General features: G+C 37.1%; 1 long non-coding RNA gene across 1 annotated transcript in view; it reads left to right on the top strand.

The window, feature by feature from the left end:
- Positions 1-6,729: 6,729 nt before the first annotated feature.
- Positions 6,730-8,563, top strand: part of LOC138016977 (uncharacterized) — a 4,827-nt gene continuing 2,993 nt past the window's right edge. The window contains exons 1-2 of the long non-coding RNA XR_011125908.1: positions 6,730-6,990; positions 7,110-8,563. The exon at positions 7,110-8,563 is cut by the window's right edge and continues 2,993 nt beyond it. This is a non-coding gene — a long non-coding RNA (uncharacterized lncRNA). The remainder of the gene's footprint in view (positions 6,991-7,109) is intronic.

Here is an 8,563-nt window from a genome sequence, read left to right as displayed (position 1 = left end):
CAAAAAATTGAAGTACACTTTTCGATTCTTACTCCAAAAACTTTGAAAATAAAGTTGGAAAAGTTTTTTTTTGGAATATAAATAGCATAGACTCTTAATAAAAACTTGGTAATTTTGTAGATTGCATTTAACTGACTTCAGCGATGCCATTTGCGCTAAATTTATATCGAAGGCTAGTACATCACCTCCTCTCAGCTATATTCTCACGAACCGGTGCACTATTAACCATGGCTATCAATTGCATTCAGGTCAGCAGCGCTATGAGCAAGTTAAAGGCCACACTGAGAGATTTAATAATTTTGTAACTGTACGTTTCCAGTAAGGTATATTTGACCCACCACTGTAATTCAGGAGAAAATTCTGCAAGAGTGGCGTTTAATAAATTATTATCATTATTGTTATTATTATTATTATTATTATTATTATTATTTAAATCTTAATTCACTTGAGTGTTGTCTTTGTGTTGTTGAATACACTTGCTTTAAAAATATTAAAATGTATTTTACATAACACCCTTGTTTATTACAGTAAGGACACTTGAACCGTGAACACTTGACATTTTTGTGTACATTGTTTTTTTGGACGACGAAAAAATAAACGCTCTTCTTATGATGTATAGTGTTACATGTATAGCATTTTTAATTGTAAAAACATTAAATACTCTTGTCAAAAGGACGAGCCCACATTCTATAGTCTCTAAAAAATGTACAACAAAATATCAAGTGTTCGTGGTTCGAGTGTCCTCACTGTAAACAAGAGGCTACAATTAGCCTTTACTCGGGCCTACAAAAGGACAGTGGTGTATGGTTAATTTAGCACTAAAGAAAAGAAAAGAGAGAAGTCTGTCCTTCTTACATCGGCGTTACGTTGCGCTTCTCATGATGTTCGACTGTATATGTATTGAATACCCGGACCCAGATTATCTTCATTACAGGTGGTGACAATGACCACTTGACCATGGAAACGAGGTAGAAATAGTGTATTTATTCCAAAATGGTTAAGCACATTGTTTTTTTACTGATCGGTGGATATTTTTGCTCAGTGTTTGAGAAAGGAAACGCTAATTGAACGGTTTAAGATGAAACAAAATGACTCATCGAAACATATTTTGCAGAAACAAATGAAAGGAAAACGAAGGCGCGATGTGAAAACACCTTTCAGAGATGACCAACCTTTCGTGCAGGTCACTTTGTCACCTGCGGAACACGTAAAGATGTGCACTATATCTCGACACTTGAAAACACTCTCAGAAGTACACAAGTTCCTTGAGGATGGCCATGCCAAATGAATCCATAGCAGGAGAGTCAAATATTTCAAATATACCATTTGTTGCAATTCAAATACTCACAGTAATATGCACCCAACTGTCAAAATAAATACATGTTAATTGCCAGCTGGGAGGTCCGTATAGCGAAAAACTGTGACCGAGGTCTTGAAAATGCTGCCCGAGGTCGCAGGCTGAGGGCAGCTTTTTCAAGACCTCGGTCACATTTTTTCGCTTTACAGACCGACCCTTAGCTGGTAAATACCTTATTTATTTTTTTCCTCTCTCTCTCCCTTCTTCTCTGAAATCACTTTTTTTAATGGTTCACTCGCGCCGTGCTTGATAGCGAATGCAGTATTAAATCGACTTATAAACTAAACGTTTCAAAGATTTGAATTCTATTTCAAAACCTCTTGTCTAATGAAAAATAACCTCTGTATGTAAAGGGAGTCGGGGTCAAAAAAATGGAAATTTAAGGCAATCACATAAGCTCACGCAACCAAGGCTAGCATTGAAAATTCCGCCCGCCCCCGGAACCAAAAAACAGATTGCAGGATTTGTTGAATTCCGACCGCTCACGCACGGTAAAAAAAGTAAAAGAATTAGAATTCTCTGTGATCAAACTTTGGAAAAAACTTATCAAAGACATACAGCAAGCAAAATCTATTGTGCAACTTCCATGTACATTACCAGTATGACAATTCCCACCCTGGTCAGAGCTTTTCTCTGTCCTTGTGTGGGCCCAGTTCCATTAGTAGGGCTAACGCTCACATGGTTCATATGGGATAGAAATCTAGCACTTCACGTTACACTACACTCTCGTCAGTTAATTCTGTTCAAAATATGAGTGCTACACGGCCAACGTTTGTATAAACGTAACCTTTCCTTGTATTGAATCTGAGAAGTTGTGTTGAACGCTCAAACTCCTGCAAGTAATTCTGTTAACATTAAAGTGCATATGACAGAAAAATTATTATTAGCTTGTTCGAAAGAGCTTTCAAAATGGTGAAGAACAGCGTTTACTTTATTGTGATAGTACTCTTGGTAGCCGAGCTATTCAAGATTTTGATTTATGCAAATTAGATGACTTGTGACGTCACATAGTGGACACAAAATTATGTAAAATCACAAAACTTGGAACTAATCTTTGCAAATACTAAGTCAGCAGGGTTGATGTGCTACCAAAACTACACATTGTAATTGTGATTATGATGTCACTATAGCAACATACTCGTTACCAGACCTCTACACCTTTCCGATGTCTTTGTTGCTTTAGAGTCTAACAGACTTCCTTGTGCTTGTGCTCTGTAATGACCATATTCGGTCACACGGACTGAATGAACATCAAGAGCAAATAACCTTAATTTGGGAGGGAAACTCGGATTTTACCCTTTGGATGGAGGGGACCTGGAGCCCATTGCGTTGCTGTGGAAACGTCACAGTGGGCCATATCATGGAATTTTGTAAAGAGTATAAGAATTGCAAAAAGTTTCAGTTCTATACAGAAAAAGGCTTTAGAGATATTCCATTTTTTGTGATTTTACATCATCTTGTGTCCACTATACGACGTCACAAGTCGTCTAATTTGCATAAATCCAAGTATTGAATAACTCGGCAACGAAGAGAGCTATCATGATAAAATAAACGCCGTTTTTCATGATTTTAAAAGCTCTTTCGAACAAGCAAATATAACATTTTGTGTCATATACACTTAAGGTTACTGCTATTAACCTTTTCGGTCTCGAATTTTGCAAAATTTTATAAAGCCACCATAAGATACCTTATTATATTTTTTTTCTTCCAAAAAACAATTATTTGAAAATGTTTTTTTCTTGCGGAGTTATTGCAAATTTTGTGTTTTTCGTGACTTAAATGTTAATCCCCTAAGGAGTTATGAGATGTCAACACTCGTCAACACTTTAGACCTCCCGTACAGTTTGACGCGGGAAGACATCCGGGTATCTTCACTTTATCGCATGTTGAGTTCGCCATTTATTTGCAGTCGACGCGCGGTTGTGTGAGAGGAATATGCGGGGCGATATCATCCTTACTAGGCCATGGAACGAATGAAACGAGGAGATAAGTCGAAACGGGAAAGTTCTGCCTGGGTAAAGAGTAAGAAAAAGACCGGGCCTAAAAAAAGGAAAGATTCTATCAAGAAAACAAAGAAAACGCGGCTCGCTGCTAGCGACAAGGGCTAAGTCTGCAATCAGGTATAAATAATCTATGGCTAATGATGCAGCGCTGAATGCCTTTCCCCGCGAATTCAAAGCTGTTTTGCCACAAACCGTCTTCAGGGAGCCTTACGTCTATTTTCGTTGGTCGGCGGTATCATAGCGGCACGACCGCATTCACACCAGCATTCATGACAAGGTGTGAAAACGTTTCAAATCCTTTCTTCCTGAAAACTCGGGGTTTATTTTTACAGGAACAGCTCCTTTTCAAATGAATTTATAAGGTATGTAGATTCGTCGGATTTTTACGAAATTTGGCCAAAATGATCGTCGGATATTGGTGCACGAAAGTGTGTCAGGCTTATAAAAAAATCGAAATATTTTTACTTCGACGCGTCTCTGCGTGTCGCGAAACGGAAAAGTTTCTGTTGGTCAACTTTAAAGTTTATTTTCTCGGAAACCAATAGGAAGATCCTAAAAGCCCGACACACTTGGGTAGCCTATAAAGTGCTGATTGATAGAGTGCAGTTTGTTTGGTTGTGCGTGATAATGCGAAGGCGGGTAATTCAGCAAAGTGAACATGTATGGTTTTGAGTCTGAAGCTCTTCGCAGTAAAGAAAGCCTTAAAAAACTTAAAATTTTCATATATTCCGATTCTTCGTTTTTATTACCTTTTCGGTGATATATAGTTTGTGGAGATTTAACGAAAATAACGCGCTTACGAAAGATTTACTGGAAAGCATCCCATAAGGTTACCAGTAACCTTAAATACGTTTGTCTCGATAAGCTTGATAAAGCTGTGTAGAGTTCATTTCTTACATTCATAACTAATAATTACAGGGAATTAATTTCCTGTCATAATTATACATAATAGCACATAGTGACATAACTGCACATTCACTACCAGCATTTGATCCATACCCTAAAACATCACCTTGACAGTTGCTTTACTACGATCAATAGGGTGTGAAGCAGGGCTTTTCTAGGTTATGTCCCTGCAAAGGTTGAACTTACCAGCAATATGCCATGCGGTGGACCAGACTTTTAGCAAGAAATTATTTCAATAAGAAACTAGTTCAAAAAACAAAAATAGTGTTTAGTTTCCGGAATGGTAAGGGCAGGAGGAAAGATAAAATACAGTAGTGTGGGTCACTTGGTCTGTCATATTTATTTCGCTTTGTCTATGGAAACTCTCGAGAAATAAAGATAGAAATGTGAACGCAAACGCTCTGAACGGTCAGAGGCCTGTCAAGGAATATTAACCATTAAAAGGAAGAACAGATACTTGTTTACGTGCACAATATATCGAAGCATTAAGTCTACAAATACCTATTTTACCTTCAAATACTTACCCCTTCATAACATTCCAAATTCCGTTTTCTGTGAATCCTCTAGAGTAAAAACCCGCGTATAAGAACCTAGAATTTTGGAGTTCAGGCTGAACAGGTTCTTATATTTTGGGGTAATTTTTCCAATAACAGGCTGATTAGGTTCTTAGTAGGTTCTTATTTGCAAAACTTATTATAGTGATAGCATTCGGAGAACTGCAATAGTACTTATAATTGTGCTATAATTGTAAAGCATTAATTTTACAAAAACTGAATGTCAAGCCTTGTTGTCGAAACAAGTCCTGTATCATGGGCCTGACCATCTTTATTGAATACAATTTTATTGGTAAGACTGAAAGGCAGTACACTACAAAAATTTTCACAATTGATCTCCAGAATTTGAACATCAAATCTGGAGTGTTCTTTTTATATAAGAACCTATTTTTCTTTGTCAGGCTGAATAGGTTCTTATCGCGGGTTTTTACTGTATCACATGTGTTACATATGAACCATGAAAACTGCTAGCTTCTCCATCACTGGTTCCTCGTTAACCCAATTTACTACTAAGATTTGTTTACATTACTAATTAACACGAAAAGGGATAACTTGGGAATTTTAAACAATATATCGCTTTAATGCAACCCAAAAACATTGAGATATTTAAAACGTCCTATGCATGATCCATTACCTTCGCTTTTGTGTTTGTCAGCATTATGATTACAATACTTCAGGTTCACGTGCCCACAAATTTATTTTTGTATCTCGTAGATGTTAAGATTTCCAATTACAAACTCTGTTTTGATTGGCCATTCTAACCGGCTCACTGTGTAAATAGTTCACCCTGAATTGAAGATAAATACGTTTCATTTCTGAGAAAACGAAACAACATTCTTTTACAAATCGTAGCGGTATTCCTGATTTCTGTATGAAATTTAACTTTCACTTCGCATTTACCTGTTCATCCTCGCTTTTGGAAAAGTGTGTTACGTGCTTAGATGTAAACGCATACTGGGATAACTCCAAAACTTGTGTTTACGAGCAAGTGATCTCCTACCCTGGGGTGCCAGAGGTTCTATTTTTCTTTCGCAAGGAGCGAGCGGTTAAAACGGAGAGGCGAAAAATACGAACCTCTGATCACTGCGGTTTAGAATCTCACTTCCATGATTTGTGATTATGAACACGGTCGCTGATTGGTTTTCGTAGTCAGTGCCAGTTCTTTCCGAGTAAAAACAATTTAACATTCAATTTCACTGGTTGAACGGCGATAGTGCACACCATTGGCCACAAAACCGGTTTTGAGCGCGAGGACTGCTACGAAAACAAAACTGGCGGTGGAAGGCTGTGAATTCGAGCGAGTATTTAGAGGTTTGCACTGCACAATACAAAGCAAATTTTGTATTTTTGGAGATCTGTTCAGGAATTTCATCAAGCCTGAGGATGTGTTTGTGGTCCTGCCAACTGGAAGCCGCAAATCTTTGATATTTAAACTTGTGCCGAAGGTTTTTTCGTATTTGTATGATTGTGGATTTATTATCCAAAAGATACTATGGTAGTCGTTATTTGTCCCTTGAATGCCTTGATTGATTCGCATATCCTAGAGCTGAAAGAAAATCCGAAAACCGTGAACACTAGAAATATCGTGTTTCGAGAAACGCGTCAGAAAATTAAACTGCAGCCACCAACGGTAATTAGTTTGTGGTTTTCATGTCGCTTTTGATTGGTTGCTGCACGACGGGAACTGTCGAAATCAAACGTCCTATTCCCAAAGGACTTGATTTGGGTACAACATTGAATCACTGTAGAAAACCGATTTGGCAAGATGTCTTATTCCTAATTTGCATGGAAGTGAGATTCGAATTCTAAACCGCCGTGATCAGAGCAAGGGGGACTTTTGTCTGATTGGTTGATAATTTGCTTGTCCCCAGGCTTTTTCGACACGCGAGCGAGCGAAATAACAAACAAAATGGCGGCCGAAGATGTCTTGTTCGATTACTTGCTATAGGAATTTTTTTTAGCCACAGCATCGAGTACAACTTTTTTCTTTCGGAATAGCGGTATTTCAGTGGTAAAACTTCTTAACAGTCTTTCGCTCTTGTGTGATCGAATTTTCGTAGGCGGCTTCATGCACAATATTGAGTTAGGCAGATTTCCGAGTAAATGTTGTCATAGATCGATTGAGGTGGGAGTTCAGCCGAGACGGCCCTGTCAGTTGAAGTCTGCTAAGGTAAGATGAGTTCGCTATTCCTTTCGCTTTGTATATAATCTCAAGCTAACATAAGGAAGCACAGCCTATTAAATTTTCTTTTAAAAATTAATGTATTTTTCTTTCCTTCTTGTCAACAGAAAAAAAACCTTATAAGAAATGCCAGCGTTATTAACGTCCTCTTCTTCACCAGTTCCTAAATTTTAATTACTAGTTTCAACTAGCAACTTGTGTGGAGGTTTTACTATAACGCCATGGATTGAAATCAGGGGTTAGATAATAGGGGAACTTTATGAAGCTGCACAGTAGGTAGTTGATGAAGGTGCATGCGAGCTAATTGCTATTTCCTATTTTTTTGTGTCTTTAAAATTCGATTGTTCTTCAGGGAATTTTTCCTATTTTGTGCTCATGGCTGGAGAAAAATAATGTTGTAAGCTTGTGCTTCATGTTGACAAAACAATTATTTTGAACCTCGCAATGGTGACTATAATGATGCATGTCCATTTAATACTGCTATTTTGTTCCCACTTTTAGATTTTCTTATTTTGTGACCCTTTTATCCACTTGACACCCTGTAAATAGCAATTTGTTGAAATTACTGTATACATTATGTGGAGGGGAAACCTCTGCAATGCAGCATGCCAAAACACTATAATTTATACAAATGAACTTCTAATTCACATTAACTCTGAACTGCCAAATATTTAGGACTTGCTTTGTGCCCACAAGTCAACTTGAAATTTAAATAATACTCAATATTTTATCTTCCAACCTCATCAGAAAGTAAATTCAACTTACGTAAGCTGGTCAATGCCTTGAACAAGTTTCAATCTTAAGATATTTGGGTATGTCACTTTGTGAATTGAACATCACCTTCCTGGCATCATGATCTTCATTATACATGTATTTGTGACAATAATTATTGTATTGCATCATAATTAAGGTAAAGCATTATCTCAGTGAACATTGTCTATTCAATATCTATTATTCGCTTATTTACCCATATTCACTAAATGGCTACATATCTACATTTATTATATAGATATTGATGAAACACCAGGATTTCTCCTTTTACTAAAAAATCATATCTTCACCGCGCGCAGTGAACGTATCATTTTTATCTTTCACATGTGAGGATATAGGTGTTGTCATGGTAACCAACATGATTAGCCAATAAAATGCGAGCTTTCTCTTCATTGTAAGATACTTTTGTGCTTTAATATAATTCTTTTCCCTTACATTAACATTTTTATTGCAAAATTTTACATTATCATGATTTGTTTTTCATAACTTTCACATCTTGTTTCATGTTACACAACATGCGTGTTTTAGCGGTTGGTGACCACTTTTTCATCATTTGGAAAATGAATAAAACAAGTTGTTTTAAATCTAGACATTTCATCAATATCTATATAATAAACAGAACATTACATGGCCGCTTGGGGATACGAATTTTATCTTCTCGTGCTGAAAGTATCTCTCACTCGTTCGCTTCGCTCACTCGTGAGAGATACTTGCAGCACTCGAAGATAAAATTCGTATCCCCGCGCGGCCATGTAATATCCTCTATGTATCTTCATACTAGATTCTGCAA

Source organism: Montipora capricornis, chromosome 9, assembly GCF_036669925.1.
Source record: "Montipora capricornis isolate CH-2021 chromosome 9, ASM3666992v2, whole genome shotgun sequence".
In the NCBI taxonomy this organism is placed as follows: Eukaryota; Metazoa; Cnidaria; class Anthozoa; order Scleractinia; family Acroporidae; genus Montipora; species Montipora capricornis.
The sequence above is the reverse complement of the archived record's forward strand: the minus strand, read 5'-3'. Positions and strand labels throughout refer to the sequence as shown.